Source organism: Emydura macquarii, unplaced genomic scaffold, assembly GCF_026122565.2.
Source record: "Emydura macquarii macquarii isolate MOO-44397 ecotype Brisbane River unplaced genomic scaffold, CSIRO-AGI_Emac_v2 contig_1676, whole genome shotgun sequence".
NCBI classification, from domain to species: Eukaryota; Metazoa; Chordata; order Testudines; family Chelidae; genus Emydura; species Emydura macquarii.
In genome coordinates, this window is record NW_027131813.1 from 382729 (window position 1) to 410256 (window position 27528).

The following is a 27528-nucleotide window of genomic DNA, read 5'->3' on the forward strand; positions in this document are numbered from 1 at the left end:
TACAATTCTTTTATCCATAACAGTATGTAAATATATACATTTTCAGACACTCCCCATAGACCCTTATTTGGTTATATGGACACCTGTAAAATGAATATTAACAGCTACATCATGAATATAATTATACCCGCCCCTGTTTGTTGTTTACAGGATTACCATACAGAGGTCAGGCACATCACCTTAAAACCTATACATTTTACACTAACATTCTTTGAAGTAAAGGCATGCCGGGGGGAGAAGGAAGATAATACTTTTTTCCCACCAAAAGGCCTTGCACAGAAATAGTGATAGACTCATCCCCTGTGCAGATGGCCAGGAAGGGAGGAGAAGAAGAGATGACAGACTCTAACTAAAATTCACACCAATTAACAGAAACAAGGTTTGCCCTTGCCTTGACCCCGTTCCCTGTAATTTAGGCCTGACCACTTGTCCAGCTTTTAACTCTTTACTCTCCTACACTTTAAATTACATGTATGCCTAAGTGCTGTCTGGATTGGGGCCTAAATTAGCAGTTTTCAGTCACTTTGGGGGTAGGGGAAAATCCCCCCACCTAGAGCTTCAGCCCAAGGCCACCCCCGCCTTTCCTATAGGTCCTCATCTGGGCTAAACATACAGTGTCTGGATCTGGGACTGATGAATCTAGGTGTATGCCTTTCATCGACAGCAGGGCGAACGGTTAGGGCAGCGGTTCCCAAACTCTACCATGTTGCGTACCACCAACATAAAATGCCACCACCTGTAGTACAACTACCAAGAAGAAGCAACTGGCTGAGAATCACAAAGCTGCCCAACGCTCCAGTTGCCAAGGTATTTTAAGCGGAGCGTCAGCAGCAGCTTAGCCCCAAGTTCTGCTGCCAACGCTCCGCTTCAGCTACCTTGGCAACTGGAGTATCGGGCAGCTTAGCTGCATACCTTTGGGAGGTGGCCTGCATGCCACTGGTGGTACACGTACCACAGTTTGGGGGAACACCTGGGTTAGGGCTCAAGTGGGTGGAAGAATCCTTACACGGATCAGTGGCCATCAAGCTCCAGGCTCTTGGCAGAGGACCCTCCTTGGACAGCAGCAGGAGCCACATGCAGAACAAATTAAGTGCTTTGGTCGGAGTTAGTACTCAAGCTGCATGCATTGTTGGCGGGCGGGGGGAGGGGGTGTGTGTGTGGATTTTTTGGTGGCGATAGATTGAAATAAAATGAACCTCACCTTCTTTTTTGAACTGCATTAGACAGCAGTGCTTTAAGTTAAACAAACAGCTTGAACGAGTTGAAGAAGGGCAAGGCTGCCCTTTCCTACCAGCAGTTATCAAATGCCTCTGTATTTATAGTTTAGCCATCTGCTGTAGGGTGAAGTTCAGGGGTCGGGGAGTTCCTCAGTTGTCCCTTGTGGACATTCCTTCAACGATATCTCTGGAAGACTGCTAAGTGTGTGTTTTGAGGGAGGAAGGGAAAGGAGAAGTCTGGCCTGCACTGACACACAGTTCAAGGGAACTATAAGAAATAGAGCAGGTCCTTGCAGTGGGGGGTGCACTGAAGTGAATTAGCCCTGAGCATTCCTTCTCTTTTACTGCTGCATAAGGTGGCCTCAGCACTCTGCAGTGCTAGCCCAGTGTGGGCACTTAACCCCCTCAAATGGAAGCTTTGCAAGCACACTATTATATTAGGTTGCTCCTTGCTGCTGTCATGGTATCACTTCCTTAGTGTCTGCTGACCCAGGTGTGCTACAGTTTGGAAGCTTTTGCTTTTGTTTATAATGGAGTGACTTTTCAGTGCTTGGTGAAAGATTTTGGATTGACAGCTCTGAAGTCCTCTCAATCCACAGAAGAGGCACAGTGTGTTCAAATCCACCACAAGTCATTCCCTCCTCATACAACCTGGATGGGCCTAGCAGAGCGACTATATCTGGGAGTGAGAAGTAGTTCAGTTTTCATCGTCTAGTGAGAGTCAGTCATTTAGCTTCTCTGACACTGCCATGAGGTGGCCAGTTGTGATCGTGTGTGTTTATCTACTAGGAAGGCCACCATACAGTGGTCAGGTGGTAACAACTTTCAATTGCTAGTGACCTATGGCACAGGAGAAAAGCAGTCTATTGCATTACCAGTCTCCTGAGCCAGATGGTCCCTCACGGCTTACTTCTGACCTCCCTTCTAATCCTTTTTTGCTTATTTAATTGTTGCTTCAATATGAAAATTACCCTTCTAGGCCCTGTGGCTCTCATTAAGAGATCATCTCAGTGCACAGTTATGTAAATACAACATAATAAAGTAGCTTAATGAAGTTATGTAAAATGTAATGTTAATTGTTAATGGCTTGTACGACAGTGTGATTTGATATATTTTATCTTTGGCCCACAATATTCAGCCTTAAAGTAAAACCTTTTTCCCAGTCTCTTATATCATGATTTTCCATCTTCAAATCACCAGGTACAGTAGGAGACAGAAGCGTCACTACATATGTGTCTCTCCATTAACAAGGGAACATTTTATTTCTCTTCCCCACCCATCTTTACTAACAGGCAGTATGCTTTAGCATCCAAGAATCTTAGCAAAAGCTTTCATGTCTTGTAAAAATTCCATGTTTTGTGGACATGATGAGGATTCCCATGTGCAGCATTTACAATTCCACTTTCTTGCTCTTTAGATTGCAGTCCAAGCTCTGCATTGGGTTAGGCCATAAATCTGAACTGGAAGCTGGGAGGGGAAAGACATTGCATTCCATTATGCCTGTGGCTCTCTGAGACATTCCAACTTCCGATTCTTTTTGTATTTGTTATTTTTTTCTAGCATGGTATCGGTACTATTATTGGGCGTTTCATTGCCCTCTGGACTTTACTGTGTTGTTTTTTGGGCAGTGATGAGTCTGTGCTGTTAAAATACTTAACTTTATATCCCTGCTCAGGAGATCCCAAAGTGCTTTACAGACTATATACAGAGAGATCCCTTCATCTACCACTGAAATGTAGCTACATCTGCTGCAAAACCTGGCAACTGTTCTAATAGTGCATACTGTACCAGCAAACAGAATGAAGTAAAGAAAAACCCCATATTCCCGAGGCACTGGTTCAATAATGATTTGAGGGAGGCATATTACCTATTTATTTCCCTTATCGCTTCCTGCACCACCTTGGGTTTTCTTTGAAAGTTTCCTATGCAAATACTGAGCAGCCTGGCTGAAGACTGAGCGATCTAATGCCACAAACTGAGGTTGAGACAGCGATCTGCAAACATACCGTGAGATTTTTAATACGCACAAATGGTCAGGGCCTTGGTGGTATCTCTTCTGAAGGAAGGCAAGTTTTAAAAACATTGAATCAATTAAAATTATAGGAAAGAAACCTACCTAATAGCTATTGTACTGGAGGGAAAGGGTGAAAATTCTTAGTCCTCCACTTAAATTTTTACTCCCTTGAAGAGTGACAAATGCTTTTCAGGGTTCATCTCAGGCTGTGGGATGGTGCCAGGAATGCATAGCACTGGCCTGTATCAGACCTTCTAAATATCCACTCAGGATGACTTGATTTCCTCTCAACTGGAAAGCACATACCAGTACATTAGATGTGAGAAATGCTTACAAGACTGGCAGTTAATGGGATGGGAGAGATCAGACCATGGGAAAGGCTGAGAGGTAAAGTGGACAGAGTTGGAATACAAAAAAAGAGAGGGTTCATCCCATCGGAAACCTCAGCTCTCAATCCCAGGTCCACTTGCAGGCAGGCAAGAAAGGCTCCCAGGCTCAGCACAAAGGTTGCTTTAGATTCTTCCTCCCTCTTCCCCAAAAGAGCAACTAGGTAAGACCAAAAGGCTTGTTTTAGGCTAGAAAAGGTGCTAACATGACCCCCCTCCCTGCACTGAATTTTAACCCCCTATTTGTTTTAATCACTGATGGAACCCTCCACCCAATTGGATACAGTTCTGAGGTGAAGGGCATGAACAGGTGTCCAGGAAACCAACAGCTTTGAAAGTGGAATGGAACGGGAGGTAGGGATACTTAACCATGCCACTATCTTTATTAGGGGTGTACTTGAAGTGGTGCTGGTGTCCTCTCCCTACAGGTGAGGTAGATGTGGGGGAAGTCAGAGCAGAGAGCACACTCTGTAGGGATTGGGTGTACTGATGTCTTCGGGATAGAAATGGTAAGAGAGCTAATTGAAATGTATGTAACAATCTCGGCAGAACTTTCTAAAGGAAAGGGGAGATTTGCCAGTCTGCCTGCTTTTCCTGAAAGTTCACTTTTTCTTTGGGGGCTGGGGAGAAAGATGGGCCCCTTTGCCTTCAGCTTGGGCAATCGATTCTCCGTTTCTTTTTCCTTTTCAGCTAAGTCCACAAAGGAATGTATCAGTGAGGAAACTTCATGAGAAAGAAGCATGGACTGAGCATAGCATTGGGAACCAGATTGTAAAACCATTGAGGCAAGGATCCGATTTTGTTCTGTCTGTACAGCACCTAGCACAGTGGGGACCTGGCTCGTGACTGGGTGTGTGCGGGTCATTGTCCATTCTCTGACATTGGGTGGGAATCTCTGTTTCTAGACCTGTGTCACCGTCACACAAGAACTGAAGTCTTTGTTGGTTGTAGACAGATGAACTCCTCTGTCTGGGTTGGCAGTGGTGTTGGGATGGTTCATAGAGGGGGATGCTGAGAGCCGTTGAACCAAGCTATCCCGGTCTATGCTGGAAAGCACTTCGAGCCGGGGGGTGCGGCAGCACCTCTAGGGTTTGGGCTCTCTGGGGGCAGAGCACTAGCACCAGGGCGGGTGGGGGAGCAGTGGATGGAGCTGGATGCTGGGGGCCAAGGGGGCGGGGCAGCATCTGGCATGGTTGAGGTTATGGCAGAACCGGCTCACCCTTGGGCGGGAAGGGAGCTGCCACCCACTGCGTCTGCGCAATACTTCCCTGAGGGGGGTTTAAGGTCGGGAACGCTTCAGAACTTCGGCAATTTTCGTCAGTTTCCGGAATAGACGGGTGTCCCCTCCTCTTCCCCCCCGCCCATCTCCCTTCGGTATTTTTCGTCACTGCGGCCTCGGCTAGCGTCGTTAATTTCCGCTCCTCGGTCGGAAATGGCCGAAGACTTGTGTGATCCTGCGGTTGAGGGGAGGAGGAGACCGTCTGGCTTCTTGGAGCAAACCAACTGTGTCTGAACGCGGGGGGGAGGGGAGATCGGATCGGACGGAGGAGGAGGAGACGAAAGCCGCAGCTACGGCTCCGCCCGCCCCCTTCCCCCCCCGCCCGTCACCGGGGGACGGCGGGCGGCGGAGAGAAGCCCGGGACTGTGTTTCCCTGACGAGCGCTGGGAGAAGGAGGTAGGAAGGATCGTACCATGTAGCGGGGGGACGGGGCAGTGATGGGGTGGAAAGCGACACTCTCCTTTTAGCCTGGGATGGGAGCAGATAGGGATGGGGGGAGCACAGGGCAGCCTGAAGGGCCAATCGGGGGCAGCCAAGAGCTAGGACATGGGTTCCCCCCCCTCCCCGGCAGAGTGGTACGGTCTGGGGAAGACCCCCCCCCATCCCTCCCAGAGTTCGGGGAGGGGGCAGGCGTTGGAGGGGCGGGGCCGCGCCACCGGGACCCTGCCGTGATTTGGGGGAGGGGGCCGGGGCCGGGGTGTGTGTGTGGGGGGGGCAGGGCCAGGGACACTGACAGGGAGGAGCCTGTGGGGCGGGGGTGTGTGTGTCAGGGACCCTGATGCTGTGTATTTGTGTTGGAGTGTGTGTGTGTGGGGGGGATGTCAGGGACCCTGACAGGAGTGTGTGCGTGTTAGTCTGTGTGGGGGTCAAGGTCAGTGACCCTGACAGGGGCGTATCTATGTGCATGGTGACGGGGAGCGATTCGGGCCCAGGGCCCTGAAGGGGGTGGGGTGGGGGTGGGGGTGTAGTGGTAGGATCAAGGACCCTGGTATGTGGGAGGAGAGGCTGTACCAGGCTTGGGGAACCCAATAGGGACTGGGGGGAGGACTGCATCAGGGCTGGTTCAGGTGTCCTGCTGTGGAAGGCTTGGACGGCTCTGCCAGTGCTGAGGGTTGTGATGGGTGTGGGGTTGAGGAGAGCGATGCACAGGACTGTGGTGGGCTTTGGGCCTTCTGTGTTTTGTGTCTCCCAAGTCGATCATCTCCCTGTGTGCAGAACTCAGTTATGCACTGCACTGGTTTCTGCTGGATAGGGGCATTCTAGTTCCTAGCCTCTGGATCCTGGTACTGGTGCGTCCAGCTTTGTGACTGGTATTCATAGGCATCCCCCTGTTGCTTTATAGATTTATTTTTAAGTAATAAAAATATACCCATAGGAAGATAAGAACATAGGTATTGCCAGACTGGATCAGACCCGAGATCTATGTAGTCCAATATCCTTGTCTAAGGGAAGCCAATGCCAGCTGTTGCTAAGGAAGGTGCTAAGAACCTCCCAGTAGGCATATGTGGGATAATCTGCCCACGACATTAGGTTATATCCTGATCTCTAAGAGAGATTGGTTTAAGACCTAAAACATGAGGTTTAATATCTTTCAGATTTTTTATTAGCAATAATAATTATTCTTGTTATCCATCTAATTGTCCAATGTCTCTCTGAAACTTGCTAAATTCTTAGCCTCATCTACTTCCTGTTTCAATAAACTTCACAGTCTAATAACCTGTTATGAAAAAGTAGTTCCTTTTATTGGTATTGAATGTCCCCTTGTTCTTGTGTTATGAGAACAAAAACTCCCTATCTGCCTGCTCTAGATCATTCATTATTTTATATACTTTATTATATCCCCTCTTATACATCTCCCATCTAAAATACGTAATCCCAATCTTTTCAATTCTCTTCAATGAGAATTTGTCCATCCCACTAATCCTTCTCCCTATACAAGGGCTTTAGGAGATTGTATACTTCATGTTATAACATAATTGCCCCAGTAGTCTTGCCTTAATCCATGGATCTTACCGGTGTCTTGCTTCTGTGTTGCTGCTGGCTATCTACCATGCAGTTACGCTAGCCCTAATCAACCAGAGCCTGCATAGCTGAATAGAAAGGGTTGGAAAGTGGCTGTTTCCTCAAGGTCTCAGTTGGGGAAATTGGTACCATTGGGGGAACTGCTAGCTAATAATGTCAGTATTGTGCACCGAGACAAGGCCAAACAGCCGAGAAGCAAAACCATCCCTTCCAGAACTGCTTGTTTCTCTAACATTATTATTAGAAAAAAGAGGGTCTTGGTTTTGTGTGAGCTAAAATTCAAAGAGCTACCTTTCTGTAAGTACATACTGTATATCAGCTCTAAAATCTCCTTTTTAGGTAACTCTAGTAACTGTGTGTGTCAGGAGATTTAAATAACTTGCTCTCCTGCAGTGCTGTTGCTCTCCCATTTAAAAAAAAAAACAAATCTGTTTCTTGCAAACCTGTACTCATACATGAAAAAGGCTCTTTGTATAAACCTTTACAAGACTGGGGCCTCAGGCAGAACCATCACCAATATATTTTGTTTGGTTTGTGGATTTGTGTTGCAAGTCTCTTTAGGACTGTCAGGTGCTCATGGCAGGGGTCATCGTTTTTATACACTGTCAATATTTATCAAGTAATAGGCTATTTTCCCTGTTGGGTAAAATCAATATGAAATGAACGAGTCTTAACTATTGTGGTGATATGCAAAGGCACAAAAATGGGGAATGTTGTATTTAGCAAGTACTTCTGGGTGGGAGTAGTGGTTAATTTATTTTGGTGTTAAATCTGCTGGAGGAGAAAATTTAAAGTGCCCCTCTTTTTTTAAAATTATTTTTAATCCTGATACAATGTTTGAAAGTCTCATCACTACATTCAGCTTTATCAATATTTAATTAAGGCTTTGCTGTGTCTCCTTTTCAGTTCTTCACTCCAATAGCTAGAGTTTGCATCCGTTCAGCTCAGTGCTAGAGAGCCTGGAACTGGGGTAATTGATTGCCTTGAGTTCAGCAGAGTACAGCCAAATACTTCTGGCAGCTGGACTATTGTACAGATCAGATGGTCCTTGAACTTCTCAATATCTCATTGCAGATGAGAAGTTCAAAATAATTTTCTGAAACAGTCTATCTTTGGGAGGGGGGAATGTTAAAAATTTGATGTTTTGCATGTGGGAGTCTCTGTCAAAGAGGTGGAGTGGAAAAATCAAATGCACAAACTAAAGGAAAACAGAATGATCTGTTGAGTTGTCTTGATCTTCAGGACTCTTTCTCAACAAAACAAACAAACAGAAAAATAGAATGGGTGTTTTTGAGCTGCTAAAATGGGGTGGGTAAGGGGAGTGTTTGCTCTCGCTAGAATTCTTTTAAGTATGGCTCTCCAGTATAGTGAAGACAATCGAATGAGGCTTTGGCTTGGCAAGCTCTGGGGGCGGCGGCAGCAGCAGCAAGGTGGGTGGAAGTGCAGTTTAGGGACCACGTTACATCCCACCCTGATCTGACCTTCCCAGGCTCAGGGAACCAGTGAGATCATCAGACTCTGCATTTCACAACTTTGTGCCTTTTTCTTTTTGCTGATTGGTTGTTTGTCCCTTTCCCAGATGCTCTCTGCTGGTCTCATTCTATTCTATAGATTCTTATACTGTGTTCAGCATTGCAGTATTTTAGCCCTGTCTCCTTGCCCTTAATGCCCACCAACATCTTTCTACGTTCCCTTACTCATATTAACTCAATGTGCTCATGCCATTCCCCCTGACCCTACTGCTGCCCCAATTAACAAACAAAACACCTAACTAAAGTACAAGTGCCAGTCACTGATGTAATCATTTGATTTTTGGCTATATGTCAGTCCCTCACCATTGATCCTTTCTGTGCCTATTTAGATTGTAGGCTGCTTGGGGCAGGGACTGTCTTTTCCAATGTGTTTGGACAATGCCTAATAGGATGAGGTGCTGATCCTGATTGGAGTCTTTGGGTGCCACTGTGATGTAAATGAATTGCTGTCCGACTGCATGTAATTTGCTTTGAGTATATTTTACACTTGCTTATTTCACTGGGAAAGCAACACACATGCACACATGAAGGCCTTTCTAAACATCGAAGAGCACAAAGTGTTCAGTTGTGATTTTTATTGTGCTGTTTTAGGGTGGTTGCCATGATTGAGTTTGGCCACTTCAGCTCCACTTTGTGCTGCTGCTTGTCACACAAATGAGTCAGATGTCTTGAGAACAGGTGCAAAGCCGTTGAGTGCTGGGTTTTGTTAGGATGGGTAAAGGCGCACCGTGTACAGCTCTGCTGCTTACAAGTAATCAATCCCCAAATGGTGTGGAAATAAAGAGCCTTGAGTGTTAGCTGACCAGGTAAATTGATGTTATTTCACAGCAGACATAGGACCAGTTGTGAAGTGCAAATTGAAATCCCATTTTTGAGAAATCATTGCTATTAGTTAATTGAAGTCTGTTACCAACCAGAGAGGTTTAGTGTCCTGACTAATCTATTGCAAATGGATTTATCTCTGAAAATGTTGAAGGGATATTGAGTAGTTTAAGCCTAATATTTGACTTGCTTTCAGATTGCTAGAATTTTGTAGGGAATGTCCTACAAGTTCCAATATCTCAATTTTTTAAAAATCCAACACTTAGAGAAGGAAGTTTAAAATATCCAATGTTTATATAACACCTACATAGAATGCTAGCTTTTGCAGCTGCTAACTGCAGATAATCAGCAATTCCAATTCTCAGAGTTGTATTGACATGATCAGTAAGTCTGCAAAGTGAAACTGACCTCTCTCTCTCATTGGTTAAAGCTGAATGAAATACAGAAATTAAACAGCATAGACAGTGAAATAAATTTATCTGTTTAAAAAAAAGCCAATTTCTTCTTTAATCACTTTAGGTATCTTTAATACAATCAGGGAGCTGTTTAAAGATAAAAAAATCTTGAAAATAATCCCTCTGAATTTCTTGCCTTGGTAACAGTTTCTTAAATTGATATCATTTAATTGCATGGTGGTTATTCAGTATTACATATGCAAATATCGTTTGTGTCTGTAACACAGTAGGTGAACTCCTATGAGTTGGGTCAATAAATGAATTAAAGCTTTATTGGAGTTTTGTATTAGGAAACACTTTGTGCGCTCGTGCATGTGCGTTCACCCATGCATTGAAAAGGTTAATTTCCAGTGGAGACAAGATATCGTTATTAGCTATTTGGTTTCCCTGCCCCTTTATAACTTTCAAGAAAGCAGCACTGCTAGTTATTTGGGTCCCTTTGGTCTTTCTTGGAACAACTATTTTTTATGAAATATAGATGTTTTTTATCCTAAAATATCTACGTTTCACATATGTCCCCAGATCTCTCTCTGGTGGTTTTGATCTTGAATATGCTAGCAGTACAGGTAGCCTGCAGTTCATTTCAATGCATGTGTCATTTTGTTTCCTCAGATGCTTGCTCTGACCTGATTCTGTAGGATAGACTCTCTTCTCATAGTGTATTTGCCTGTCTGTGCCTTACTGGTTGATTTATGCCATTTGAAGGATTGCTGATTTATATGGACTTCTTCAAACGTATGCCAATAAAACCATCATCTATTAATCAATTTTTAGGAAAGTTATCTAGGCCAAAATGTCTAAAAGTGTGCTCTAAACTTGGGTGCCCAATTTGAGACACCTTGATCCTGATTTTGAGAAGCGTTGAGCATCCACAACTCACAGTCAGATTGGTGAAAGATGAAGGTTTGCCATTCTGCTTTGGAGACTGGAGCCCTCTGTTTCTGTGCAGAATAGAAAGAGTACGAGTAATGGCAGTTCTAGCTTCCATCACATTCTCATCTGTATGCCTCAATTAAGAACTGGAAGAGCCACTCTCAAGCATCGGAAGTACAACTGATGGAATGAAATGTAGCACAGAGTACAATGAAGGCTTTTGGTGTATATGGCTTCACCCCAGTATATTAATGATAAATGGAGTGTTTTGAAATAAAACCTTTTTACCCTTCTTTCTTGTGTTGACCTCCCAGACATTGTGGGATTAGGGCAGCTACCTTCGGGCCTGGTAGAATTGCAGAGCTATTGCGTGTGGGTACGTAATTACTATCTGTGCTTATTTGGTGGGAGCTGATGTTGGGCACCTCTGCTGTCTTACCTGTTCAGTGCAATATGCACTATGAGGGAATGGAGTGGGAACTGCTGAGTAGGTGGACTCTGGAAAATGTTAGCTAACACAAGGAAATGAACCCTATAACTTAAAACTACTAAGACAACCAGTACATTGATGGAGCTTGAGAGCTAAGAGCCCAGCCCGCCTTAAAGCATAGAGAGTGTTGATGTCAAAGTGTTGATGTTTTCGTGTCCACCTGCTGAAAGTAGATGTGACAGATATGGCAATTTCCTGCAGCATTCTTGGAAAACCATATTGAATTAATCTTTTGAGTCCATTATGTTAAATACAAAGATTATGTATTATTGTGAGCCTGGATGATGAAAGGACTGTATTGAACAATGTCGCAGACAAGAATGGTCTTTTGGGACAATATGTTTAAAGTGGATTTCCTGAGGAATCTATGGGAGAAGGTGAATGCAAATCTCCTCTCCTTGGTTATGCAGAAAGCCAGCCTTTTGAAGCTACACTCTGAGGAGGGAGGGAACTGTTGTCTGCCGATTACCTGTTTGGAGAATCTGAAGATCAAAGGCCCAGCATGTATAAAGGAAAGACTTGGGGGGCTAGTTATGATCTGAGGCTGTTATGAACTTGTAACCACAGAAAAACCTTTAGGGAGGGTTTGAAAGATTGACTCCTACCAGAGCTCTTGTTGGCATTGGGGTGATCTCTGGTAAGTTTATTAGCGTGTGTAGGTTCTTTTATCATTGTTAATATGTTTTCTCTGGAATGCTTTTACCTTAAGAATAAATGTGCTTGCTTAGAGAGAGCTGTGTGGTAACTTATAACTTCTGGCAATTACAGCTGTGTATAGTCTTCAAAGAGAATTCAAAGCACAGACACTGGCCTGTTTGGGCAGTCTGGCTTGCTGGGGATATCACAGTGGAAGCAGGGAACTGTGCAGCCTGGAAAAACCAAGGTCAGGAGAAGCAGGAGAGAGATGTGGCTCTCTACCCAGGAGAGGTGATGACTGAGAAGCATGGAGCATAGAGTGAGTGCCCTTGAGGAACCATGGAAAAGAATACATGTGCAGTTGCTTTGAACTATGACAATGGGATCCTACCACTCTCTCTAGGCTGATATAGAAGTAATTAATAGTAAGAAACTACTCTTGCCCAACTTCTGCAAAAAAGGTAACACCAGTCTGAACGCTGGATTTGTTCATGGCTCCCACTTTGAGGAATAGGATGGCCGGCAGCATGGTGCAATGCAGTAGAGGGAGGCAACTGACTTGGAAGGCTGACTCCCAGAAAGCAGTAATATGCTGTAGTGAACTGGGCCAACATTATTTTCCAATATTAATGAAGATAGTGGTCCCCTGTGCAACCAGGAAAAAAGCCATCTATTATTTAGGACAAGTAGTTATTTCTTTCCTTAGACACCTCTTCTGGCAAAGCCTTGATCTTGTAAACACATCTCCCCCTCTTAACTTGTGAATCTGAATCTTAATGCAGGGATTGAGGAGGATCCAGCTATTGGAAAACCAGCCAGAGAGAGTGGCAACTTTCCAGTCCAAATAATTACTGTGATGGCTGACAATTGACGTTTCGTAAACCTTCTCCCAGTAGTTTCCAACAGTTCATCAATAAACAACAAAAAAACGTGGAAGAAAATAAGAATGGCTCCCCTTCCGCATGTGATGCAGAAAAGAAATCATAGGTTATCAAATAGACTGCTTTTAGTAGGACCAACGATGTAATAAAATGAATAAGGAGGAGGAGGAACAAATTAGGGGATAGTGTGTAGAAGTGTTGTCTAGTGGTTAAGGTGGGGACTGGGATTTGACATGCTCAAATACTATTTCAGTCTGTCACTGCCATTCTCTGTAAACTTTGGCAAGTTGCCTGAAAATTCTGCGTCTGACTAATGTGTAAAATAGGTATCATGCCTCCTTTACCTTACAGGAGAGCTTGAAGATTAGTCAATGTTTGTGAAGTGCTTTCAGATCCTTGGATGACATGCCAAGTGTATAAGCATATTATTAATAATAACCTCAACATCATTGCAGATAATATTTAACACAAATAAATACAATTCAGACAAACTGCATGCTAATTGTTTCCTCTGCACTTAGATACTTCTACTTGTGACTAAGGTCTCTTGACGCTATATTTTTAGTTAGTGGCAGTGAGCAACAGTACCAAGTCCCTGGGTGGAGGTGTGTGGAACGGGCAGCTATATTTAGAGTTGCAATCTAGTGAAAAGCTTTCAGCTACCCATCACCTCCAACTAACGGCTAGACATTTACACTGTTCAGGTACTGTAGCAAACTCTTTAGCCTTCCTCTACATATTAATAGTAACGTACCTGATTGATTGATCTTGATTAGGAAAGTCCTATTTTTAATCGTGTCCAAATCTTCCTTCCCCATGATATCTCAAAGATTTTTGTGATGAATGACAACTGTTTTTAATTGGTTAGCACGAGCCCCAAAGCAGCTTCCAAAATTAATTATTATGCAAAGTGTGGTTCTACACTGACTTCCTTCCCAATACAATCCCATTGATCCAGGGGAGGAAACGCAAGATATATATCAAGACAGAATTTTAATTCTATCTTGCTTTATAGCACTCTACTGTACCTATATACCCTCATATATCCCCCATTTCCTTTATTTTAGACATATAGGAAGTGTGTTGGAACAAGGAATTGAACGTACATCTCCCAGATTAGTTCCCTAAGCACTGGACCATCCTTCCTCTGTAAATAATTATCACTTGGTTTTCATAGTTCATGAATTGACAATGGAAAAATTTTGGAGTCCAATCCATTTCAAATACAGCTTTCCATGCTCACTGTTTATCTGTTCCATATGTTCCAGGTATTCAGATCTAAATTATTCGACTAGTAATGTGAGCTTTGGAGTTCTGATTCTGCTCTATTATTTGCAACTAACATAAAAAAAAACAAAACAAAAAAAACCTTGGAAAACATCAAGATGCATTATTTTACTTTCAAATTTTGCTTTTTATTCGTTGTTTGCAATGACCTATTGCAATCTTGAAGAGGAAATCTGTTTACTTACCATTCTTTGCTTGGGTTTCCTTCCAGAGCTCCTCTCCTAATATTCTTCATCATGAATAGAATTGAAGCATTTAAAAAAAAAAAAAAAGGCATATGAGGGCTACTTTGCGAACAAGATGTATTATAGCCCTTCTATTAGCAAAAGTTATATTTAAATTGGGAAGTCCATAGACTCATAACTTTCCAGAACATTCTCTTCTGTGTGGGGGCTGAAACTTTTCATGCTTGGTCTCATTTCAAAGGGGGTATTTTCAGAAAGTTTGAGGGAACATTCTCATTTTGTATTTTTGAATGATTTAAAAAAACCCTTTAGCCGTGCCCCAACTCAAAAACATTCTGCATGTGAACAGCCCTTATTGAGAAGTTGGACCATGACTTGGCTTGGAAAATTACCTACAAATCAAAACGTTAAGCAACTGAAAAAACACTTCTGAGTATGCTCAGTGGCCATCTTCTAAGGGTTAAGCAGAGCCTAGCAAAATGCCATTCCTTGGAGACACTGCAGTACTCAGGGTTACAGCCAGGCTGGATGGGCCCACAGGCTCCGGTTGAGGTGACGTGCAGAAGGGAGGTTAAATATCTCAGTGAAACATGCTCAAAACATTATAACAAATTGCATTTGTCTCTCTTGCTGCTGTTTCACATATGCTACTGTGGGCTCTCTAGTTGCACTGGCAGTATGAGCCCAGGCCACTGCCTCTGTTGATGTAAGCAGTGGTTTTTCTCTTGCTCTCTCTAACCCTGTCTACACTTACCTCCGCGATTCGGCGGCAGTCGACGGGCGTTACGCAAGCTACGCAAAAAACTTGCATAACTCCCGGCGACTTCTCTGCTCCTCTTCTGCGCGCCGTCTTCACTGCACTGTGCCCCGTCGACGCAGCACTACGCCACTTGTGAAGGTGTTCTTAGTATGTCGATTTCTGGATTGACTGAGTGGGTCTTCACTGACTGCTCAGTCAATCCTGAGAAGTCAATCTGATGGCGACTACACAGCCGTAGCCTCTGAAAACTGCTTCTTATAGGTCATTGTGGATTCTTTTCCCTCTCCTCTGTCTCTCCAAAATTTGGCTTACTGGCTTTTGTCTTTTGTGCACAGGCTTTTTGAGTGAAATTGGAGTCTTTATTTAGCAACCACAGTCTCCCCAAGTGCTTCCTCATTGGCGGCTTCTTGTAAGGGCACTTCAGAGGGCTGCTTATTGCTGCTCCCTAGCCCACACGCAGCACTGACCTAGTAACCCCTCCCCCTCTTGTCAGTGTCTGGGGAATTTTCCAAGTAGGATAACTGGGCTTTAGCAGTCTTTGCCAGCCAGTCTGCATGCCTGCTGTTTCTGGAGCCAGTATTAGGCCTCTCAGGACAACTTCTCAGGCAAATAAAAGGAGTAGAGATTTTCACAGCATCCCGGGACTCATCAGATGACCCGAGTGTCTAAGTGGGGGCCCTCACATCAAGTTACTCCCATCAGACACATCAATTTTCTGGAGCTGCAGACAGAAACACAGCCTTTTCCTGCAGATCCATTGGAACACCACCAGAGAAAGCAATAAAAGCATCATGGCTGCTTTCTTGAACTCCCAGTGCAGAATGAAAGCAGGAGCTCTGAAGCCAGAGGATTTGATCATGTCTAGATAAATAAGGTAGCCTAGTCAGAGCTGAATTTCTTCAAGGGAAGACCAACCTGCAGAATAACTGGCCAAGCTACTGGCTAGTAGTAGGAGAATGGGATTTCAGAAAATCTAGTGGGTCACATTTCAGATGGTTCCTTTCCAAAGTTAGCGTTCACAACCAGGCCCAATGGGACACACTCAGGTTTCTGCTCTCAGCACTAGTGTACATTTGTAGATTCCAAGACCAGAAAGGAACCACTGTTATCATCTAGTCTGACCGCCTGTCTGACACAGGCCAGATAACTTCCTCCAAATAATTCATTTGAATCCACACATGTGGAACGTGGCTGTTGTCTTGTTACTCTGGATGATCTTTCAGGAATGCGCCTTTGCTTTGTTGTCTTTGATAACAAAAGTGGGCAGAAAATTCAGCCAGGACCAACCATCCATCATTCTGAAGACTCTCTATTGACTGCAGAGACTTTAGTTCCCCAGATCAAAGTAGATGTTGGTGTGCAGTTTAGTCCATGAGCCATTCCAGTTTTCATAATCCTCCTTCATCAAGAGTCCTCTCTCTCAACTAGAAATTCACCACCTAGAACCTAAATAGCTGTACTTTGAGAGAATTTCTGAGATGCTAACTTCCAGATAAACCTCCACCACTTGAATTTACAAAGCAGCTTGGATGTGTTAGTGCTCCTAGCGCTATAAAGACTTCACTCCACTTCCTCATTCTGTTGAGTCGGTTGGTTGGGATGCGTGATCTTTCTAAGCGATTGTCAAGGGCCCCAGAGCCTGGGAGGAGGTTCTTTTATGTAGTTAGTACAAATCTCAGTACATATTTTGCTCTTCATTACATTCAGTGAAATGTCTTTAAAAAATATGAAAAATTAAATCTTACAGCTGGACTTTCACCTTGGAGGGTTTTTTTTGCTTTTTTTAATTTTTTTTAATTTTTTAAACTTTATCTACACCTCTCCTAGACTTTGTCTCATTTCCTTCCTTCGTTGGGGGGATGTTTGTTCCCCATTTGCTACTTTCTAACAGGAACTGGCCAGAGTAGCAGATCCCTGTGTCTGCAAAAAGTAAAATTCTTTCCGTGTAATTTTGGTTTTTCGTAGTAGGGGTTTCACTTCTCTGGGCAGTCCCACTCTTTGCTAATATTTTATCTCTGCCAACATGAGGATATTTAGTGGGGTTGTTTCTGGAAGAAAGAGGTTTGCATCTGCATTTTTTGCTTTGGGGCTTGCATGTTTGTGTATTTCACTGACCTACTACCTAGCCTTTAATTTTCAGTTTGGATGTTATTTCCTGGAGCTCATGCATGCAGTGCCACCAGTCAGTTAGTGGGGGGAACTGGCAATGCATGCAGTGAGTAGGTGATCAGAAACCTTGGAAGCTGCCTCTGATCATTAGGATACCCAGCAGTAATTGGGTAGAACAGCAGATCATTATTATGAGAAACCAAAATTACACTTAAGGGAACTGCTTTTACTTTCTTCTTAAAACTTTTTTTTTTTTTTTTTTTTTAATTTGGCCTAAAATGGAGTGTCCCCTTATGAGAGCTGACGCAGAATTTGGGATAACCTATTTGTAGATTTGTGATGTCATTAACTAACTTGGCGCACTGCTGTGAATTGCATGGCTCTTCTTTCTCTTGAGTGTGCTGGCAGAAAACTGAAGAAACCGTTGAGCTGACACTGCATTCAGTGTGGAGATGCGGCTCTTGAAAACAATCACTTTGGGAGATCTCTCTTCACAGTTATGATATAACTGACTCACAGCATCTATCTCCTCTGGGGGAGGACTTTGTTTTAAACAGCTGGATTTAAGACGCTGTTAAAAAAATGCATGTGTGGGGTCTGATGAGCTGCCCTCTGAGGGTATTTGTGGCAAAAAGGAGGGAGCGGGTATGGTCAGGATTGCCACTGCTTTCAAGGATCACTTCAGAAATTTGATTGAGTGGGTCAGTGTCTAGACAATAATGAAAAATAGCTTAGAGGAGTGAGTCACTCTCCATTCATGATATAATTAGGACTAATCTGACATGATCTTTATCTTTCACTTTCAGCTGTTTTCAACGTCCTTCTCCTTGGCCTTATCTGTGCTAGGTTCTTGTTTCTCAGACTATCCCAGCTTTTTGCTAGCTCCAGTGTGGCAGTGGAAATGTTAGAGAATGGCACTTGATTTTGTTGTGTTCCCTTTGTTGTCTAGATCTGCTTTGAACTGGGTGGTTAACTGAGGGCAGCTGGAGCTCCTACCATTGCTTCCATCCAGTGGAGCTGCACTTCAGCTAGAGATGATGGGATTTGCTGAGAAACAGAAGTGTAGGAATTAGATATAGGGTAGGACCCTGAGAATTGGTGGTCTTATGTTGCTGGCTGTGATTCTCAGAGGAACACTAGTAGATTCTCATGAAGTTCGACTAGTCTGGAGATTGAGATAAAGACACCAGTAGATCTTTCCTCTGTGCCATTTGTCTAAGTCTACATCCAGCCCTCATTTGGTGACAGATGATCTCCAATGAAGGAGAAATCCCTGATTATCAGGCAGCTAAAGTTTGTGCAAAAAAACCAACAAACTGTGCCCAGCTTTCTCCTGGGATTTTCTAAGCCTAAACACCCTCTGGTAAATTTACTCTCCTGGTGTAATCCACCAGGCTGAAATAAATTCTAGTATATATTAGAGATTACAGATTTTCCAGATATTAATTTAAGTAGTCAATGGAATGTGCTATAATTGCATAATTCTATCATGTAATGACATTGGCAGTCTAATCCCAGTTGGGAGGCAAGTGAAATTAGGACATTTCCTTAACCACTGGTGAGGAGAGGAAGGAAGAACATGGGAATACGGTATTACCGGGGCACTAGATGTAAAAGCTTATGTGGAAAGAGGGAGAAAAGTGTTTGTAAAAATAGTATTTTATGGTGAAGACCCCAAATATCTTTATAATGTGGAGTCTTGGGACCAAATTGAAGAAAAGAGAAATTGGGATGTTCATCTTTTTTGCAATATTCTTACTAGGCATGTTGCTATAGTCTTCTTTATAATTGAATATTTCAGGCTTTAACATAAGACAAGCACTAGAGATTCCTCCTCTCCATCCTTTGTATTATGATAGCACTTTTAGACCTCAAACAGGTTTTTGAGGCCCCTTATTGCTAGGTACTGTACGCATGCACGTTTTAAGCTCTTCAGGACAGGGATAGTCTATTTGAATAGGCGAGACAGACAAAGGGTGAGAGAAGGGAGGTATTTCTGTTTTACAGATGGGGAACTGAGGCAAAGAAAGAGTAAATTACTTGCCTGAGGAATTCATCATGCAGGAAGTCTGTTGCAGAACCACAAATTAAACCCAGATCTCCTCAGTCCCAGTCTGTTGCTTTAACCACAGGATCATTCTTTTGGGCCCTGTTGTAAAATGGGATCCAAAAAGGAAGCAGTCTAGCTAACTCAAGTTGCTGGCCTGGGCTGAGAGGGCAAACAGATGTACCATTGGAACCTGTTGGCTCCATTATGTTTCCTAGATCCATACACCCACTGGGGCAAAAGTGGAAGAGAAGAATCTAGAATTACATGGTGGTGGTTTTTGTTATTTTTGGCAGGGGATAACTTTTGCATAGCATCCCTAGCATAGTAAGTACTCTTTCGTCATCATCACACTTCGCAAACTCTAACTAATCTTAAGAATGCTCCTGTAGGATTGGGAAGTAACGGTCCTTCTTGAACAGATCGAGAAACAGAGGCACAGGGAAGTGAAGTGACTTTCCCAAGATGTCAGAGTGAATCAGAGACAGGGCTGAGCCCTAGAACTTGTAACTTTGTGGATTTTTTAAAATATTACATTCTAGTTTTTCCTTTGAAATACAGCAGTTAGAGGTTGCCTCGTTGGTCCATATGGACTCCTCAGTAAAACTGAGAAGAGGAAAAGTGATGTAGCTTCGTGACCAATTGTATTTGAGCTACCGCACATATTGATATTGTATAGACAGTGAAGGCTTGCATAAATAATGAGGTATTTTAAAAAAAACACTCGAGACTTTTTTTGTCTTTTTCCCAGATCTGTTACACTTGCTATATTTGTATGCATGGGGTCTTCATCATAGCTTTCAGCTTCTTGAAGGCATTGTGGGCATGTGTACAGATGTTCCTGTTTGATTAGTTCTTAGCTGACTTGATAGCTCGGAGAGTGGATGTAAGATAGCATATTCATTACATGATAAAATATATAACCTAGTTATTCAGAAAAGGTCATTGGTGGTGTTGCATGTTAGTACAGTTCAAGCTTGTATTTTTCTAAAGGTTTCACAGATATCAGGGTACTATTGCGGAGGAGTGGGGCTTTTTTAATAAGCAGGGGAAATGATGCATGGTGTACACTGTCAGGAGGCAGTCCTTGGTTAACCAGGAGTTGGATAAAATAGACATTGTACCATATTTAATGGCTGTAATTTTTGTTGGCAAATGTTCCAAAGCCGTAAGTGTGTAATGTGTGCATGACAGCTTAAAATACCCTGGTGTTTACTCTCTTTGCTTTGTTTAAGTATTCTGCAGGATTGGGAAACAAATCTACATGATTTTATATCTCCTCTTTAGGATTACTCTAATCTAGATTTACTATTAAAGCCTAGGCCGCATCCTTGATCCTGTATCTAGGAGGGATTGCTTGTTGTAGAAGATGATTTGGAATGTTTGCTAGGAAAAGACTTCTCAGCAGTGAGGTGGACTGCAATTTGCATCCCAATGAATTGCGAAATGAATCATCATACAGCTAGTGGAGTTGAGTATCGGATTGACCTCTAAACCATTTTAAGTTGAACAGGTGCATGAGTATGTGTAAGGGTGTGCGTGTGTGTGTGGGAGGGGGCGTATTTCCTGTTGAGGCCTTGAAAAGGGTAAGATGTGTAACTGACATGTTTGCTGATGGTTTTAGCATCTGGCCAGGGCTGAGTTGTTTAGCCAAATGATACCTGATTCCTTTCTGTAACACTCCACTTGTGTGTGTCACGATTGGATGCAAGGAAGCATTTTGGACTCCATTCTTGTGAATGTAGTTCATATTTATAGACTGCTGGTTGCCGTGCTGAGGCTGTCTTTGCGTTTTACTGTATGCTATCCCAGCTCCATTAAAGCCTCTCTAACCACAGTTCTCATTGATTGTTGTTAAAGCACTAACTACAGTCTGCCGCTGATTCTTTGTTAAAAGGGCGATTGTGTTGTCTGTCTGCAGAGCAGCTGCCGCTAGCACATACACTTGTGATCTGCAGCCAGCCCTCTGACACAACGGGAATGTTGATCTGAGCGACATGTTCCCTTTGCCCTGTTGGGATTGCTGTGAAATCTTGGCTTGCCTTTGCAGGATTTTACTGATCGGAAATGAGTGGTCAACTTTTTTGATGAGAGTAAGATCTTCCCAGGTGTGTGTTCAGTACTTCGGTAGCACTTCGAGCATGGCAGCTGTGAGTCAGTGGTGTACTGAGGTGGGGAGGATCATGCCCCTGGGCACCGGCCTGGGGTGGGGGAGGAGCGTGCGCCATTCGGACCTTCCTCGAAGGAGCCACCACCCACTGACATCCCTGGTGGCTGTGCTGACCCAGCCCCTCTGTCTCCCGGTTCCTCCGCCCCCGTCTTGGGTGCAAGGAGGGAGTTGTGGGGATCCTGGCTGCACAGGGGCCAGGTGGCCAAAGGTGGGGCTCCAGGACAGAGCCTCTTCTCCCCCCTTCTCCCCCCGACTGCAGATGGCCCCTTCATAATTACGTGTCCTCCCACCCCGCCCCCCGTCAGTGGCACTGGCGGCGGTGGCGGCAGCAGTGCCCCATGGGGGGGAGGTCTGTGGACCCATTTTCCGCTCTCCCCCACTCACTAGGTACAAATTTACTGTTACCTTTTCAGCTGTGAACTCATCTCTGATAGTGTTCACCTAGATGGCAGATGCTGTGGGGAGCAAGCCTGCACTAGCAGAGGAAAGAACTAGACGACATAATAGATCTTTTCCCTTCTTTTTGATTCTTGCGTCTCTGCTCACATGTGCATGGTTGGAGGAAATGGCATTGAAAATCCAAAGAGCCTTTTGTTTTAACTCTCCGACTTGAATCCGGCTCCAACAAAGCAAATTCTCTGAGCCTGTGAAGGGGGTTTTGTGCAGAAATGCGGCTTATTGTCAGCTGTAGTGTTCAAACCCTTGGGAAGTTGTGGTCATTGTTCAAGCTATTATTTCTCAAGAAATGCTTTGTATTTTCTAATGTGACAGCCTTAAGAATCGGGTTCTGTGCTTTTAAAAATATCCCAGCGTGAGCCACAAGTGAGAGCATTTGTGGGGAAAATTTCCCAGCAGTTTCAGAATTGTTGTGAGTTGGGTTTTTTTTTTATTTGCTTTGTTGTTTAAATGCTTTTATTTGTCCATAAGGAATTATCATGTTGGGTTCTGGCTTCCTTTATCTGCAGGAAGCACAGCAGGCTAAGAGCCCAGTCTTGCTTCCCGTCAAGACTCAGTGGGGTCACTTGCTCATGACCTCACTTGGGGATCATGATACAGTAGTATGTAGTAGGCTGGGTGAGTTGTGGGGGAATTCATCTTCCTGTGAAGTATCAGTTACTGCCGGGGGAGGTCACTGGATTTGCTGGGCCAGGTGTCAGTTCTGATGCAGCACATTCTGTTTTATATCCCTAGGTTTATTGAGGGCCTGATTTTCAAAAGAGCTTGGTTCCTTTTATTAAGGGATTCTAAGGCCAGAAGGGACCACTGTGATCATCTGGTCAGACCTCCAAAGTCAATGCGCAGGGAGTATAGCATGGCCTGCTTTTTCAGAGTTTTGAGCAGCTGCAGCTCCCATTGACTTACGAAATCTTAGCACCTGGTTAGGTATCTAAGGCTATGTCTACACTGCTGCGGGAAGTCGACTTCGTTTAATTTGACTTTCTGCAGGCGATTTTTAGAAATCACGGCAGAGTGTACACACTACGGTGTTTGCGCTGGTCTCTTGCGTTCACACTGACCAGCTTTAATTTGAATTAGAAAGCAGTTCAGTGTGGGTAGCTATCCCACAGTGCAGCTAGCCATGGTGGCTGTTGGGATGAGTGTCTTCGTCCCAGGATGCAATGCTGCTTCCCCCCTCAAACAAACAGGAAAAGTGTTTTTGCGCCATTTTTTTACTCCCCGCGATCGCCATTGCTGCAGAGACATGGAGCCAGCTCAACTCTGCACTATAATTGTGAGCGTGACAAATAAACCGTGGCTTATCATCGATTATTTTTGAAATAGAGCAAGAAGCCGAAGCAGAGACAACACTGATGCAACCGAGGCTGCCCTGCTAGAAGACATCGAGCAGAACAATTCCCGGTTGCTGCAGGCTGTCATGAGTCATCTGCAGTCCGTGGAGCGCAGGTTCTGGTGCAAGGAAACAAGCACAAACTGGTGGGACCGCATCGTTATGCAGCTGTGGGATGATGATCAGTAGCTGCAAAACTTTCGGTTGCAAAAGACAACTTTCCTGGAACTGTGCTTGGAGCTGGCACCATCCCTGAAGCGCGTGAACACTCGCTTGAGACAAGCTCTGACAGTGGAGAAGAGAGTCACCATCGCTCTCTGGAAGCTGGCAACCCCTGACTGTTACCGCTCGGTTGGGAATCAATTCAGAGTCGGTAAATCCACAGTGGGCATAGCCAGGAATCAAGTGTGCAGTGCCATAAATAGACTTCTGCTCTGAAGGCTAGTGAATTTGGGAAATGTGTAAGACATAGTAGAGGGGTTTGCCACAATGGGCTTCCCAAACTGCGGGGAGGGGGGGGAGTGGGGACATTGATGGGATGCACATCCCCATCTTAGCGCCTGCACAACTAGGGACTGAGTACATAAACCGCAAGGGGTACTTTTCCATGGTCCTGCAGGGGCTTGTGGATCACGGGTCGTTTCACAGACATCTATGTGGGGTGGTCTGGGAAGGTGCATGATGCTCGTGTATTTTGTAACTCGGGGCTGTTCTCTAAGATGCAGGCAGGAACTTTCTTCCCCGACCAAAAAATTCAGATTGGGGGTGTGGAAATGCCCATAGTGATCCTGGTGGATCCTGCTTACCCCTTGCTCCCTTGGCTAATGAAGCCATACACTGGTCACCTTGACTGTGACAAGGAGTGTTTTAATACTAGGTTAAGCACTTGCAGAATGGTTGTGGAATGTGCCTTTGGGCGTTTAACGGGTAGATGGAGGAATCTCCTCACTAGGCTGGACATGAGTGAGAAGTACTTCCCTTCTGTGATATTTGCGTGCTGTGTTCTTCATAATGTGTGTGAAGTGACGGGTGAGTGGTTCCCCCAGGGTTGGGCTATGGAGGCAGAAAGACTGGCTGCCACTTAAGAGCAGCCAGACGCCAGCACCACGCTGAGAGCTAACCGCGGAGCACTTTGCTTTAGGGAAGCTTTGAAAACCAGGTTCTGCAATGAGATGCAGGACTGATTTTGGTTCCTGTATGTTGTTTGCCTTTGATGATCATAGAATCATAGAATATTAGAGTTGGAAGGGACCTCAGGAGGTCATCTAGTCCAACCCCCTGCTCAAAGCAGGACTCACCTCAGCTATATCATCCCAACCAGGGCTTTGTCAAGCCTCAGCTTAAAAACCTCTAAGGATGGAGATTCCACCACCTCCCTAGGTAACCCATTCCAGTGCTTCACCACCCTCCTAGTAAAAAACATTTTCCTAATGTCCAACCTAGACCTCCCGCCCTGCAACTTGAGACCGTTGCTCCTTGTTCTGTCATCCGCCACCACCGAGAACAGCCTAGCCCCATCCTCCCTGGGACCCCCTTTCAGGTAGTTAAAGGCCGCTATCAAATCCCCCCTCACTCTTCTCTTTTGCAGACTAAACAATCCCAGTTCCCTCAGCCTCTCCTCATAAGTCCTGTGCTCCAGCCCCCTAATCATTTTGGTTGCCCTCCGCTGCACTCTCTCTAACTTGTGCACATCCTTTTTGTAGTGGGGGGCCCAAAACTGGACACAATACTCTAAATGCGGCCTCACCAATGCCGAATAGAGGGGAATAATCACTTCCCGTGACCTGCTGGCAATGCCCCTCCTAATGCAGCCCAATATGCTATTAGCCTTCTTGACAACCAGGGCACACTGCTGACTCATATCCAGCTTTTTATCCACCGTTACCCCCAGGTCCTTTTCTGCAGAGCTGCTGCCCAGCTCGTCGGTCCCCAGTCTGTAGCTGTGCATGGGATTCTTCCTTCCTAAGTGGAGGACTCTGCACTTGTCCTTGTTGAACCTCATTAGATTTCTTTTGGCCCAATCCTCCAGTTTGTTTAGGTCACTCTGTATACTATCCCTACCCTCCAGGGTATCTACCACTCCCCCCAGCTTAGTGTCATCCGCAAACTTGCTGAGGGTGCAATCTACCCCATCCTCCAGATCATTAATAAAGATATTGAACAAAACCAGCTCCAGGACTGACCCCTGGGGAACTCCGCTTGTGACCGGTTGCCAGCTAGACATGGAGCCATTGATCACTACTTGTTGAGCCCTATGCTCTAGCCAGTTCTCTATCCATTTTATAGTCCATTCATCCAACCCATACTTCTTTAATTTGCTGATAAGAATACTGTGTGAGACAGTATCAAAAGCTTTGCTAAAGTCAAGGTATATCACATCCATCGCCTTCCCTACATCCACAGAGCCAGTCACCTCATCATAGAAAGCAATCAGGTTGGTCAGGCATGACTTTCCCTTGGTGAATCCGTGTTGACTGTTCCTGATCACCTTCCTCTCTTCCAAGTGCCTTAAAATGGATTCCTTGAGGACCTGCTCCATGATTTTTCCAGGGATTGAGGTGAGGCTGACCGGTCTGTAGTTCCCTGGATCCTCTTTCCTCCCTTTTTTGAAGATGGGCACTATAGTTGCTTTTTTCCAGTCCTCAGGGACCTCCCCCTGTTGCCACGGTCTTTTAAAGATAATAGCCAATGGCTCTGAAATCACCTCAGCCAACTCCCTCAGCACCCTCGGGTGCATTGCATCCGGCCCCATGGACTTGTGAATGTCCAATCCTTCTAAATAGTCTTGGACCTGTTTCTTCAGCACTGCGGGATGTTCACCTCCTTCCCATTCTGTGTCACCCAGTGCAGCAGTCTGGGAGCTGATCTTGTCTGTGAAGACAGAGGCAAAAAAGGCATTGAGGACCTCAGCTTTCTCCACATCCTCCATCACTAGGTCACCTCCCTCATTCTCCAAGGGGTCCACACTTTCTCTAATCTTCCTCTTGTTGGCAACATGCCTGTAGAAACCCTTCTTGTTCCCCTTCACGTCCCTTGCTAGCTGCAACTCCAATTGTGCTTTGGCCTTCCTGATTTCATTCCTGCACGTTCGAGCAGTGTTTTTATAATCCTCCCTAGTCATCTGACCAAGCTTCCACTTCTTGTAAGCTTCTTTTTTGTGTTTAAGTTCGCCAAGGACATCTTTGTTAAGCCAAGCTGGACGCCTACCATATTTGCTATTCTTTCTGCACATCGGGATGGTTTGCTCTTGTGCCCTCAATAAGGTCTCTTTAAAATACAGCCAGCTCTCTTGGGTTCCTTTCCCCCTCATATTAGCTGCCCAGGGAATCCTGCCCATCAGTTCCCTGAGGGAGTCAAAGTCTGCTTTTCTGAAGTCCATGGTCCGTATCATGCTGCTCTCCTTCCTTCCTTTCGTCAGGATCCTGAACTCGACCATCTCATGGTCACTGCTGCCTAGGTTGCCACCCACTTGTACTTCCCCTACCAAATCTTCCCTGTTTGTGAGCAGCAGGTCAAGAAAATGATCCCCCATCGATATCTGTGCCTGACATATCCCTCCTGAACAAGATGTGATTTAATAAAGAAACGTGTTGAAATGATGCAAAACTTTATTTCTGAACATTCAAATCATGGGGGAATGGGGAGGGGAGCGTCCACTCACTGCATCAAGGGGTGGGGTGGTAGCTTGCTGGCCAGCTATCAGCATGGCCGCCTCTGCTTTCTGCTCGCCTCCACCGGAGTGAAGGAGAGCACGTACTGCATCCTGGGCAATCTCATCCAAGACCTTGGGGGCGGGGGAGGGTGGCAAAGCCCTCGGTTGAGGAGCATTATGGAGGAGCTGCAGTGGGACTCTGTCCTGCCTCCGCTCCTCCTGAAGCTCCACAAGCCGCCGGAGCATGTCTGCCTGGTCCTGCATGATTCGCAGCATTTCCTGCGTGGTGCTGCCATCATGCTCCATCATTTCTCACCGACTCTCCCTGTCCACGTCCATGTTCTGTGACAAGGTCAGCCTCCACGCTCTGTGCTCTGTCTCTGCGGCTGCTCAGGCATTCATGAGCTCCGCAAACATGATGTCTCTGCTTTTTTTTTTCCCCTTCTTCCTAATCTGAGACAGTCTGTCTGCAGCGTTTCTTAAGGGTCAGTCCAGTGCTCAGGTGTCTGCAGAATGAAAGAAAAGTAACAAGGTAGCCACAGTTATCATAGTGAAGAAAATGAAACGAATGTAACAATTTAGATAATGATCCCCTGAAAAAATGTAGCAAATGATTACAGGGAAACAATGTATACAGTGTTACCATTAAAATGTTGCAAACGGTTCCCTTGATACAATGTAGCACATGATTCACTCTCTCTGCTTGTGTTTTAAACCCTTACAGAGAGGAACTGTGGGGGGCATGGTGGTGGTAGAGGGAAGATCTCTGCTTGTATTTTAAACCCTTACAGAGGGGAACTGTGGACGGCGTGGTGGTGGAGGCTATGCTTAAAACACATGAAGCCATGATGTGCCTTTTTTTCAGAGAAGAATCCTACCATGGAGGGAGGAACAAGGCAGCCCTCCCCTGAAAAAGTTTTTC

The 27528-nt window shown here is 44.8% G+C and overlaps 1 protein-coding gene across 2 annotated transcripts in view; it reads left to right on the top strand.

Moving 5' to 3' along the window:
* Positions 1-27528, top strand: part of EXTL3 (exostosin like glycosyltransferase 3) — a 188384-nt gene that overhangs the window by 15629 nt on the left and 145227 nt on the right. The window contains exon 1 of one of the 2 annotated variants that reach the window (XM_067556160.1): positions 4967-5292. The exons of the other annotated variant lie outside the window; for it this stretch is intronic. The gene's annotated coding sequence lies outside the window, so the exon portion shown is untranslated. Of the gene's footprint in view, positions 1-4966; positions 5293-27528 lie in introns of those variants that run through there. 2 annotated transcript variants of the gene reach the window in all.